Source organism: Sardina pilchardus, chromosome 1, assembly GCF_963854185.1.
Source record: "Sardina pilchardus chromosome 1, fSarPil1.1, whole genome shotgun sequence".
Lineage (NCBI taxonomy): Eukaryota > Metazoa > Chordata > Actinopteri > Clupeiformes > Clupeidae > Sardina > Sardina pilchardus.
The window spans coordinates 48,050,400-48,064,058 of record NC_084994.1 but is presented as its reverse complement, the minus strand read 5'-3'; the positions used below and the strand labels follow the sequence as shown (position 1 = coordinate 48,064,058).

At 41.4% G+C, this 13,659-nt stretch overlaps 1 protein-coding gene and 1 long non-coding RNA gene across 2 annotated transcripts in view; both read right to left on the bottom strand.

The window, feature by feature from the left end:
- The window catches only part of LOC134079524 (integrin alpha-L-like), a 62,435-nt gene that overhangs the window by 12,047 nt on the left and 36,729 nt on the right, over positions 1-13,659 (bottom strand). The gene's annotated exons all lie outside the window — the stretch shown is intronic.
- Positions 2,288-3,318, bottom strand: LOC134093955 (uncharacterized). Its single transcript, XR_009940397.1, has 3 exons — positions 3,256-3,318; positions 3,011-3,092; positions 2,288-2,785 (listed from the first exon to the last, which is right to left on the bottom strand). It is a non-coding gene; the product is annotated as an uncharacterized LOC134093955 (long non-coding RNA).

Sequence of the window (13,659 nt, the reverse complement as noted above, 5' to 3'; positions counted from 1 at the left end):
ATGTTCTTGCCTGTCCAGGTTCCAGCTACAGAGCCACCATCGGAACGTCCAGCAGATGGTCTGAATCCAGCCCAAGTGCCAGAGCCTCTAGGTGCCAATCAGCCCGGGCCGTCCACTCAATTGGCTACTCCCCAGGGTGAGGAAGTACAGAACCCCTTCCGGCGCTCCCAACGGGAGTCTCAAGGCATCTTGCCAAGAAGGTACAGACAATAGTAGTCAAGGGGACTGACCACTAAAACAGAGAGGGGGGGTTAAAGGGCACTATGGTAGGGTAGGGAGTTGAAGGCCACCATAGCAAAGGGGTATAGGGAGTGGTATTTTGGCCATTGAGGTGCTCGGGACGACCACCAGAACAGTGGGGGGGAATGTCAAAGGCTGTGGATTGATGTGCATTTTGTTGTGTGTTTGTGCACCTATTTTGATGTGACGGTTTGAAGTCCTGTGATTGTTTACATTGTTGTGGACACTGCTATGATCACTACGTAGATCCCTAGAATGCTTATTATTGGTTGCTGTGCTGCACGTGTGATGAGACTGCATGTAAACATACACACCTGAGACCTTTCCCTACCAATGATTCTATTAGCCAGCCATTGGCTAGAATGCTAACTCCTTCCCCCATAAAAAGCCATGGACTCCAAACTTACGGGATCTCCACGGCAATCGAATGACTGGCCCGTCACCGCTCCCCGCCTGCATCAGATCCAGAACGTCGCTCTCCTGACCACGGTACCTCCGATGAAACGCCGCCGCTGTCATCGCCTGCTTCGATCCCGCTGCCGCCTGCCTTCCACCGTTCTCGAGCTACGTCCCCGACACTGAGTCTTTGATGAGTGCAACGATCCCTGACCGAAGGGCCGTAAGATCTTCACCTGTTAAATGTGTTCGAAGTTTGAATACTCCCGCGGTGTCTAGTTTGTGATTTGCTGTTTCTGTTAACTCGTCAGCTCCCAAGAAGACTGACTGTCTAGCAACCCGGAAGTTCCGGACTGGATTGGAGCTGGATGCAACTCGGGATCGTGAGCTGGATTTAGGACTGAGTGACCCCTAGTGGCATCGGAGTGGTTTTCCCCTCGATTTAACCCCAACCCCTTGGCCTTGTGATAACGTTCCTGAGAGACTGTGCTGCTTGGTGATCCCAGATAGCAAAATGGCATTGAATCAACGTTGAAAGGATTCGTTGAATCTGCATTGAACTCCGAAGTTGTTTCGACATTGAAAGCGCTCGATGAGATTGCCGTTGAAACAACATCACCATTTCAATCATCTAAAACGTGGATTCAACGTTGATTCAACCAGATGTGATTGCCGTTGAAATTACATTGAAATTTCAATGATAATCAAACGTTGATTCAACACTGATTCAGTCCTCATTCAATGGTACTAATATTGAAATTTGGTTGATTCAACATTGAAAACGTGTCATAAACATGCTTTACCGGCAGCTGGTTCCAGAACCTCACTGCGTAAGTTAAAGTGTCACGTTGTCCCAGTAACGCGATTTCCTGTTCTAAACAAACGACCTGCAAGTGGCATTTTCTATTTCCTCACCGTGTTGTTTATTTCAAAATGAAAGATGAATTTTAAGCGGTAAAAGTCACTACCATGTCGAGGCGTGTATGTAAGCGTCTGGTGTAATGTTCACGCTAGCATGGGGGGAAAAGTGTATAATGTAACGGCAAGCTGGGCTAATCTATGATTACATGAAGTTAGCCAATGCTAGCGTGAACGTCTGCTTTTAGTACACCAGAAGCATACATAAACGCCTCGACATGGTAGTGATTTTTACCGTTTCAAATTCATTTATTTTAATTTTGAAATAAACAACACGGTGAGGCGATAGAAAATGCCACATGCAGGTCGTTTGTTTAGAACAGGAAATCGCGTTACCGGGACAACGTGACACTCACTTATGCACTCTATGAATACGGTAAAATACAATCTGGTTGTATCGGCTGGCATAACATGTCCGTAATAAACACAGTGCAACAAACGAAACAAGTAAAAATGAATTTAAAAAAACACAGTTCACCAAACATACCATTGCCATAATAACCATGAATTCAAGTTGGCTTAACATTTGTCTCAAGTCATACTAAGCAAAATGAATAACAAAGGTGTTTAATATGAAAACAATCATTTTATTCCTTGTTAATGACCTTCAAATACAAAAAACAAAGATGGCCTGTTCAATTAATGCAAACAACTCTACTACAAGTTCAATGTGAAGGGTTTTTGTCAAACATGAGTGTTTACTCTGAAGTCAACCATCACATATTTTGCCATGACTAACTCAGTTATTATTAGGTACAAGAAACATTGATGTCAACACACTGCTGTGCTGTTTGGAATTATCTAAATGTAGGCTACAACTGAAACTGACTGACGGAAGTCATTTGTGAAGGTCAACAATATCGACCTGTGATGCATATAGAGCAGCTTTGCCAGTTCAGATTTCTCTCTTTGTTGGGCCTATACAAATTGTAGGTTGTAATGAGAAAATATGATAAAATAATCATATTTCAACATGGGAGTCAAAATGTCCATCAGATACTGGAAATCAAAATCGTATAATGTACTCACTGGGTAGGATGCAAGGTATCTATGACGAGAGCATAGTAGCTGCAAAATAAAATTACCAGGATACCCTGCTTCCTCCACAAAAGTCCAAAAATGTGAACAGTCCGTTTCATGAGCTGAACAGAGTTTCTTTCCATAGATTGCGAAGAAAAAAAGTAGGCCGTGCAGTATGGTGAACATCATGAATCCAACACAAGGAGGCATTCTGATTATTAAAAGGAGAGAGCACAGAAAACACACGTGTCAAGTAATGAGATTTAGACAGTTTCTAAGTCAAATAATTATTTCCATGGACAAACGGATGGGAGGAGTAAGAGCAGTAACATAAAAAGGAAAAGTACTCGGGCAGAGATGTCTTTCAAAAAAAAAAGGTATGAGCTAGAAAGAATAAAGTTTGATGAAGTTGTGCAACAAATGAAGGGATACTTACCACAGTTTGCAGAATACCGGAGAAGGTTGAGAACGGAGTGTAGTGGACATCAGGAAGTCAGGCTTATAGGACATCTGAACATCTGCATAAGGAAAAAGAAGAGGGAACACTTTTGGCATACATGTGGAGTTTCAAATAGAGAGAGGGAGAAAGATATCGCTGTGGCAGACCTAGGATGATGAGGTGAGGGGATATGTAGAAGTTATATAACAAAAAGATAGAAACAAGAATTTGGGGATACTTACCACAGTTTGCAAAAGACTGGAGAAGATTGAGAACAGAGTGTAGTGGACATCAGGAAGTCAGGCTTAAGCCTACCTTACATTGCCAGACTTTGCAAAGATTTGGAAAAGATTTTTGAAAGACTACAGTCTCAGACCCTCTCACATCTAAAGACAATTCATTGAGTTTTTAGTCACAGTCTAGTCACAGGCCAGTCTCAGATTAGGATTTTGCAAAGACTGTGGGTCACTATTTACAAGACTGCTGCTAGATTCCTTCAAATTAGCCGTGTTCAAGTTCAACTCCAAATGACCTTTTGCAGCAACGAGAGCTGCCGGTGGCAGCAGGGGCGGGGATGCAAACGCTGCTATGAAGTTGTACACTCTCTACTTCCCGTAGTGTAGACTTGGCTAGACTTGACCATGTGACGAATCACGAGGCACGGACCCGCACGGACTCTTGTGGATATGGGGAGGCATCTAAACACCTGCACACACGTCAGGGATGTAAAAGCCAATTAGGGCAAAGACCTGACGTCATGAAGGCAGGGTCTAGGCTCCGCTGCTCTCCGCAGTACCTCCAGACCGGCTGCTCTTTTGCGGAGCAGCCGCCTGGCCACGCCTTGCTCCCGCGATAAGTTGAGGCCATGTGATACCGACTGCCGAGTCGAAAACACGCCCATCTAGACCATCGTGGACAGATTTTTAACCACGTGCATCTTCTGCTGCGCAGTTTTTGTGCTGCGCAGCCAACTTGAACGCGCCTATTATTTCCATCGTGCACTAGGCTACACGTCATCAACAGGAAATCACATGATAGCCTACTCATATCAAAGTAAATTTTTCGCGTTTCTGCAGCATTGTTTGATGTGTGACATCACTAACAGATATAGAGTTGTTCTGTCTCGTAGAATAGCCGACTAATAAATTATAAGAAATGAAATAACAAATAATCATATAGGCTACAGCTGTCGCCTATTTTGCCCCTTCCTGTTTTCGTGTTCGCGAGAGGTTACTATAGAGCTCCCCAGTCCCGCCCACAGCCTTGTCCGGAAGTAAAAATCCAATACAATTTCTCCATTGACAATTTAGTCCAGTAGTAATAGGGTCAAACCCGGAACAAATTAGTAACAAGCTGAATTTTTCAGGATATGTTCAGAATACCTTTAGGAATAACATACTAAAAGTCCCCGTGAATCCCCCCTGTGCTCTCTGAGATATTCAAGATGGCGTCCAAAATGGCCGTAATTTGGAGATTTTTCCGTATTTCAGGCTTAAAACCTAATACAAATGCAATTAAAAGGTCAAAATATATGTTTTATAGGGCAAGTAAGTCAATTTCATCATTAGTTTATTGAATGGAGACATTTCATAATAATACAGTTACCTCCATAAGTATTGGAACACATGCTAAAGTTGACTGTATAAGATCGTCTTTTGGAAATTGATCTTAATGCCTTAAATGGAATTAATGAGGAAATATCCAACCTTTAAGGACATCAATTTTGTTTGTGAATAAGTATATATCATACTGTTTTTTATTTCAGTTAGCCTATTAGGTGGTTTCATTCTCATTGAGCTCAATGCAATTCAAACCAGCTAATAGGCTAACTGAAATAAAAACCATGCTAATCTCTTGGTATGGTGAAGGGTATGTGATGATGTGGGGTTATTTTAATTCCAAAGGCCAAGGGTTCTTTATCAGGGTGCATAGTGTCCTGGATGGATCCATTTATTTAAAATAAATAAATGAATAAAAAATCGTCCTGCCTCTATGGGAATTTTGACACATAGGGTTAACATATAGGTGTTCCAATACTTATGACCCCTGTATTGTAAGGAAAACATTTATTTGTCTACGATACATTATTCATTCAGAAAGATATTTCCTCATTTTTTCATTTAAGGCATCAAGATCAATTTTCAAAAGATGTTTTTATATAGTCAACTTAGCATGTGTTCCAATACTTATGGTCGAAGGGGACTGTTCATCACTTCAGTCATCATCCTCATCATCAGAAACTGGTCTTGATTCTTCAGTTTCTTCATCATCTAGTAAAGATGACAGAGTTGGCCTTCCTTTGCATCCAACTTGCACATAATCCGTGCATAATGCATGACTCCGTCGCTGTCGCTGAATGACTCTGATGTCAAGAATCTAATATCTACAGATGGTACGGGTTGAGAATGCTCCTTTCTTTCCCGCACATCGGGACTCCCGAAGCATCGGGACTTTAATTAAAACTGCAACCGCAAGGGGGCAACATAAGACCGCCTTAATAAAAGGAAGGTTCGGCTCATACCGGAAAACACGGAAAAACCCGAAGACACCGCGCTGGTGACAAGCGGAGAAAAGAGACATCACGCTCGGCATGTCAGATTGCAGTTTCAGAGTTTTCAATGTTTTACAGCGTACCTCACAGCTGGCTCTCTCACTCGACGTAGCCTATAACTCAGTCAGTCCAGCAGAGATGCCAGAGCAACGTTTTGGTCAATGGAGAGGGAGAGAAATGCTCCGCATATCCGTCTCATTTAATCCGTCTCATTTAATCATTAAAATGAAGGTGATGACTGGCGAAATTATAATCAAACGACGTTTCAATAAACCATTGTTGAAATTAATGAAAATGGTTTTAGAAGCCTTCAATTCAACCTGAAAGACTCGATATAGGCAACTTTAGATTAATTCATTAATTCATTACGGTTACAAGACCGCATTTCCGTGAATAGGCTATTATTGTCAAGGCGAAGACGAAAGAGATGGACAAGATGGACATTTAGGCTACATTTATGTTAGGAATACTTAGAAATGTGTAGGCCTATAGGCTATTTTAAAACGGAGGCATGTTCATTTTAACCGGCGACGCTGGGTAGCTTACCCAGCACTTTATCACAGATTTTGTCCCCACCACTTTTGACAACTGAAAATAAAACGTATTTAACAGAAATATCTTTAATATGCCTACATGCCTATCATGTCACTTTACTTATAACCGTAGGCTACATGATTGGAGAAGATCGCGCATTTTGTAACATTATAACAATGGATGGTCAGATATGCGATAGGGCAGTGAGGGTGATTCATTGTAACCATCGACTAGTAGGCCTAGCTCCGCAAAAGAAGTTTCTAGCAACTTAGAATATATGGATCTCGTTATGCATGTTCATGTTGATTCAGAGATAGACATAGACTACCGTGGGCTACTGTGCGTCAATATAACAGCATTTTATCATGTGGTGAATTAATGACTAACGTCAGTTTAACATGTCAGAACTTTTGATCGGCGTTTCAAGTGCATGCCGCGAATAGGCTAAATGAACTCGACTGACTGAATCCTTTATATTTCTTGGCTAAGTTCGAAGAAATTGACACTCGAACTGTGGCGTAAATGGTTGAGGCATCTTAATCATACGTCAGCGACCGGGGTTCAAAACTTACTCTACGAACCTCCGGAACCCATTAAGACGAGAGGCATTATTTTATTAAAACGTTTTGCGATTTTTTTATGATTGCGATGTCTGCTGAAAAGAAAAGTTAATATGTGAATTCGTGGTTCAGCGCACACACACACACACACACACACACTCACACACACACACACACACACACACACACACACATTTTTACATTTAGGCCTACATAATAGGGCTCGGGCACACGCCTTGCATTCTAGGAATATCGCCGCCATTTGGTAGCGCACTGAACGTAATATCCATTCATTCAGATGCACAAGACAAGAAGCAGAAATAGTAGCGATTTATTCTTTTCCTCTTGCGATCGTGGGTTGCACTGTTACACCCCACTACACAGCAACATACTACCAAGAAGGCAAAAACTAAGTAACAGGAACACACTAAAAGGCGGGAGTAAATCCATAGTAATCCATAGTAAACTAAGGAGTGAAGCTGCCAATGTGGCTGTGCCCGCGAAGTTTTGATGTCATGATCCCGAGCCCTAGTGTCAGGAAGTGTCTGTCGAGAGAGAGGGGGGAGGGAGGCAATCGTCCAATGCCGCATACAGGTAGGCTATAATGTCTAGTGAACTGGTTAGACAAGTGTGGGGGAGGGGGAATGATCGCACAACACAATTGCTCTTCATGAAATGGGTAGTCTCACAGACGTTTGTCGATGTTTAAACGTAGCCTACTACATCACTTGCGAAATCGGACGTGGCACATAGAATTATTAGGCTACTGGATTTAATATAGCATAGACTTTGTTCATCCTATATTAGCCTATATTAAAATGTAATGTGCTGCGGGGAAGCATTGGGGAAGTCAGTTTAAGTTGTCCTGTAACAATGTGCCTCTTATTATAAGAGTATGCAGCCACTACGCACATAATAGTCTAGGTTACGGGCGGATGCGAGCAACCCCATGCAAAAGAAGGCCTTAAGTTAACGGACTGAAGGCCTGTTTACATGTCAAACATGCATTAAATCTAAGAAACGAAAAACACAAATATCATGTATTGTGTCGTAAACAGTTAATGACTTCGTGGCCACTATGCGCAACTGCATCGCGCAGTGAGCTGAAGGATAGGAGGACCGACACTTATTAACACAAAGCTTTGTAAAGCACTAACAACCACCCCTCAAAGTTCATTGTCCATAAGTCCAAACAATAAGTATAAAAATCCGACAATCCAAAACGATAACGAGATCTCCCAGAAACGAAAAACAAGTTTGTTGAGTAGCCTAGTCCTTCCAACAATCTCAGCTTTTGCGTTTGTTAGATAAAAGGCATTCTGTCCTGCTGTATTCCAATGAGAAAAAATCATCCACAAGGTAGGCTAAGGGTCACGGTAATGCAGCATGCAGGAATCTATATAGGCCTACGCACAAAACGAATGAATGGATTATATCGGCCAAAACGAATGAATGGGTTGGGAGAGTCGTCTGGCTGTGTCAGCAGACTGCAGTCGGTCTCGAGGGGTTAAATAGCGCACGTACTTGAATTTTAATCTGAAGAAGACCAAATCAAATCAAAAAAGAAGGATTTCAAGTGTGCGAACCTTTTTCCATTTTTTTTATGATTTAGCCTACTCTTGTTCTGCACCTTGACCGGGGATGTGCACAAACTTTTTTACTACACTTGAATTTTAAACCAACTCTTCTCTAGCCTATATCCTATAAAAGAAGGATTTCAAGTGTGCGAACCTTTTTCCATTTTTTTTTATGATTTAGCCTACTCTTGTTCTGCACCTTGACCGGGGATGTGCACAAACTTTTTTACTACACTTGACTTTTAAACCAACTCTTCTCTAGCCTATATCCTATAGCCATACTTTAATAATCAGATGTTATGCTCATTTTTGTAGGCTACACCTCACCGGCAAGCACGCACGCAAATGCTGCTTTTGCACATCTACAATATTGGCCAGGCTATATAGAATAGGCTTTTAGGACTGTATTTTGCCTTCGTGCAACTTTAGTTGTGCTCAATCTAAATTATTGTCAGTAAGGATAGGTCATATTACCAAATGGCGAACCTCGAAAATTATTTAGGATATAGAGCCGTGTCCATTACGCATGCAGTTATTTTTTAGGCTATTGTTTTATTTGAGTGTTTTTGTCTACCATGGCAAACATAGTTGAAACGTTCGCTCTAAACTTAAGTATTTCCAATCGGCTTTCACAAAACCGATGAGGTCCAGATCTCAGTGGCCTCATAGCTGCCTACAGCCATGCATAGTAAGCCTAATGATAGCCTAATAGTTATGACATTAATAGCCTATTAATGACCTCATGTCGGAATGGCACGTTGTTTGAAAAAAAAAAGTTAAATAGGCCTAGACCTACCGCCGAGTGGGGATATGTCGGAATGAACAGCGGATACCAGCTGGGTTGTAAAACATTACTGTATTCGTTGATCTTATCGATGCAGTCCTTGCGGCCACTTCTCCCCATCGTAGGAAACTTTAGTGTTGACAACACAAAGGCCTTCACGTTGTGTGGCAGTGCTTGCTTGCCCTTCGATCCATCCCAGTTGGTGGTTTTGCACCTGTCCCTGAGTTATAGTCTATATGAGTAAGCGCTTATATGCTCTAACCGCATAATAAAAGAAGCACCTGCAGCAGTGCTTATGGCAAGGCTATTAACACCTGTCACTGAGCTATGGACAAGCAGTTATGCTCGAAAATTATCATAATAACAGACACACCTAATTGTATGTCTCTATGTTTAAACACATCAAATTAGGAAGCATTTCCGCCGCAACGTTTGCTTTCTTTTTCTGTCGGTCCGCGGTTGCTTGGTCAATTGCGCAGCAAATTATCAGATCACCGGACCTAATTTCACCCCATGTCTCGCGGACCAGCAGCAGTCTCCACGTTTCGCGGCCCATAGTTTGAGAAACGCTGCATTAAAGTGTCATTAGGTTGTAGGCTATATGTTTAGTGATTTCTTTGTGTGTTTTTCATTGTAGTGTGTGTGCATTGAGTAGTTCCTTAAAATACGGAACAAAGAGCGTCCCGTAGCCTATCTGTTCAATACGGAAGAAGACTAACTATTACTTATATATTTCTTATAACGAAACGCGAAGAAAAAATAAGAGGACTGACCATCTCGTTTCTCCGCGTTTCCCCCAATACCATGGCGACAAAGAGAAATCAATATGATTTGACATTTAAGCTGATTGCTGACAAATTTGCCACACAATTCGGGAGAAGCAGCGGACAGGAGCGCCACCACAAGCAAGCACTTCTAGCCCAAATTAACATGGCAACGTTGCCTATGACTAAAGTGTCTAAGTAGGCTAGTCCTACTAATATTACATTTGATTGGTAGCATGTTTGTAGCGCGCCAGTTTACCCATCCCCTACATCAAAACAGCTTAGAATCAATCAAAGAATCAGCTGTGTCGGCGTTAGGCTGTAGGCGATTTTCTATAACCATTTTCAATCATTTCAACAATAGTTCATTGAAACGTTGTTTGAATAATTTCGCCAGTCACCACCTTCATTGTAATGATTAAATGAGATTAAGGAGTCGACTATTGACGGATATGCGATCTTCATCATTTTGAAATGCGGGATGAAACTTTCTGCCACCTGGTGGTTGTTTGGGTACATTGCCTTAGGCTCGAAAAAAATCGGCTTGACGGCCTGCGGGATCTCTTCGGGAGTCCCGCGGGAGAAGGTGCATTCTCAACCCGTACCCACTGTATAGGCTGTGACCGTGTCGATTTATATGTGAACTCCTACTAAGCTCAGGACTTCACAAGTTCACATTTAAGAATGTTTACAGTACTGTAAATGCGTGTAGGTTTCCAAGAAGAAATTACAATCAAGGATTGAAATGACAAAATGTCATTATTTGCATAATGAATACCTCTCGTATACTGTATGTTTATGAAATGGCTTTATTACTTGATATTTAGCACGTTATGGACAAGTATAATATTATATGCTTTATGAGATCAGCATTATAATATTATGTGCTATTATATTACAAAGGTTATAGAGGGAAAATTGTTGTCTGATTGTTTGTCTAACTGTGCGTTCACACCAAGAGCTACCAAAGTTGCAAGATCGCTTTTGTAGCTGTAAAATGCAGCTGCTACATGAAGTTGCTCATGACATGAGAGATTTTAACCTTCAATTTCAATTCTCTTAACTCAAGTTTTGTTAGAAAATGTAAGATAATCTGCTATTTTATATGGCTTATAATAATAATAATAACAATAATATATAAAATTGTATTGTATCGTGACCTTAATATCGTGTAGCCTATCGTATCGTGGATTGAGTGTATCATTACATCCCTACTTTTAACTTTTTTTAGTCGCTCTAGTCGCCCAAATTTTGCCGCTGGTCGCTTTTGTTGCTTTAGTCGCTCGTCTCCATTCAAAGTCAATTGCTTGCGGTGATTTCGCAGCTTTGGTCACTCTTGGTGTCAAGGCACGGTTACATTATGTTCCATCTCACAATCATGTCGACTATCAAATTTGTATGTACATTTTGTGTCATTGTCACATTAATCTTGGTTAACTTTAATTTTAGCAGTGTGTCAATGGTGAATTTGGATTCCTTGTATGAGAAAACATATTTCATGGTTCCATCCAGGACACTATGCACCCTGATAAAGTCCCCTTGGCCTTTGGAATTAAAATAACCCCACATCATCACATACCCTTCACCATACCAAGAGATTAGCATGGTTTTATTTCAGTTAGCCTATTAGCTGAATTGCATTGAGCTCAATGAGAATGAAACCAGCTAATAGCTTAACTGAAATAAAACAATTATGATAACATAAAACAAAATTGATGTCCTTAAAGGTTGGATATTTCCTCATTTTTTCCATTTAAGGCATTAAGATCAATTTCCAAAAGACGATTTTATACAGTCAACTTTAGCATGTGTTCCAACACTTATGGAGGTAACTGTATTATTATGAAATGTCTCCATTCAATAAACTAATGATGAACTTGACTTACTTACCCTAAAAATCATATATTTTGACCTTTTAATTGCATTTGTATTAGGTTTTAAGCCTGAGATGCGGAAAAATCTCCAAATAGCGGCCATTTTGGACGCCATCTTGAATATCTCAGAGAGCACAAGGGGGATTCACGGGGACTTTTAGTATGTTATTCCTAAAGGTATTCTGAACATATCCTGAAAAATTCAGCTTGTTACTAATTTGTTCCGGGTTTGACTCTATTTTGAGCTAATGCTCTTGGACTAATTGGAGAATAAGCCATAACATCGTAACCGTCCATGGTAGACTTAAAACCAGCTACGATGTGACTAAGGGCGTACTCACACTAGGCAATTCGTACCGTACCCGAGTACACTTGGCCCCTAAAGTCCGGTTCGTTTGACCAGTGTGATCACTTCGTTCCGTACCGGGGTACGGTACGCTAGTACGCTTGGAGGAGGTGGACTCTGGTACGGTACGCATGGAAGCACAGGACGTCATTAATGATGAAATAAACAATAACGTTCCAATTACAATCACATGTTGCATAAAGATTCTAGAACACAGCAACTCAATCGTACCCAAGTACGGTTTGATTATATGCAGTGTGAGCGCAGACCAGGGACCAGAGGTAACCGTGCTCCAGTACGGTACGGGTGAAACGTACCTAGTGTGAGTGCGCCCTAAGCGATTATACCTGCTCATATAGATGTCAAAAGTTAATGGGGGCATCAACCTTGTTTTGAGAAAACAATGCTTTATTCACGATTTAACGAGAGAGTACTACACTACCCGACACCCTAACGTGTAAAACTGGTGAAAGCAGAGCCTTTGATTGGTAGAGATCGCCGTTGCCATGGCAATGCCAAACAAACTGTACTCAGCTTTTCCCGCGCCTATCGTCCAGCTTCGTCTCGCTGGAACTTCAAAACTTAAAATGGCTGCAGGGCTGATCAGGACCGATGTGTGGTCTTCCGAAAAATAACGGTTTTCTCATCTTGAAGGTTGAATTTACTCAATGGAAACGGTAGGAAGTAATCATCTTCTTTTCTCAGATTAATATGGAACCATGTTAAACTATCTTTAGGCTGCAAATGTTGGAAATGTGTGTACGTTTGCAAAGCATCCTGGGATTTGAGTTCTCTATCTCGGAATTTAAGATTATGTACACAGTCTTGTACCTTTCGCTTTTTTTACATTTTCTGTTCATTTTTTCACTCGAAATTATAAGTTATATGCTTATGAGTCACATCGTAGCTGGTTAGCCTAAGGCATGGTCTAAAACTCTTTATATCCGAATTTTTCCAGAAGTCAATGGGAGAAATGAATGAGAATTTTACTTCCGGACAAGCACCTCTCTCGGAGGAGGGGCGGGACTGGGGAGCTCTATTGGTTTTTAATGTTCACGTCACTATTTGCATGAGCCACGACTGAAAAGACTTCCGATAATATCAAACATGTTTGATATTGTCGTAACGGCAAAACTAGAGAAAGACTGCCTCCGACGGACTTAAAACCGCTAAGATTGGCACCCTACACTAAACGATTTAGATGACGGGAGCGCGCTGCGATTCTAGCACAACTCTCAAGATTTCCGCCCGATTTTGGAAATTTAGTCGCCGACTGTTAAAACAGGCCAAAATCGTGCAATGTAAGCCAGCCTTTATGGGAATGCAAGAGAAAAAAACAATCCTGCCTGGTGCCTTTGTTGAGAGCCAGGACATCTGCATAAGGAGAAAGAAGAGGGGACACTTTAGGCATATATTTGGAGTTTCAAATGGAGAGATGGAGAGAGGGGGGGGGGGGGGAGCTGTGGCATACCTAGGATGATGAAGTGATCTAAAGCTATGCAACAAAAAGATAGAAACAATAATTTGGGGATACAGTGGTGACAGAAGACCACTGTTAATGAGACCTGTCATGAGACATGACATTATATGGATATTTAAGACGACCACAATCTACCAAAATGAGAATTGTTAGGTTTGAGCAGCAAAACCCATACG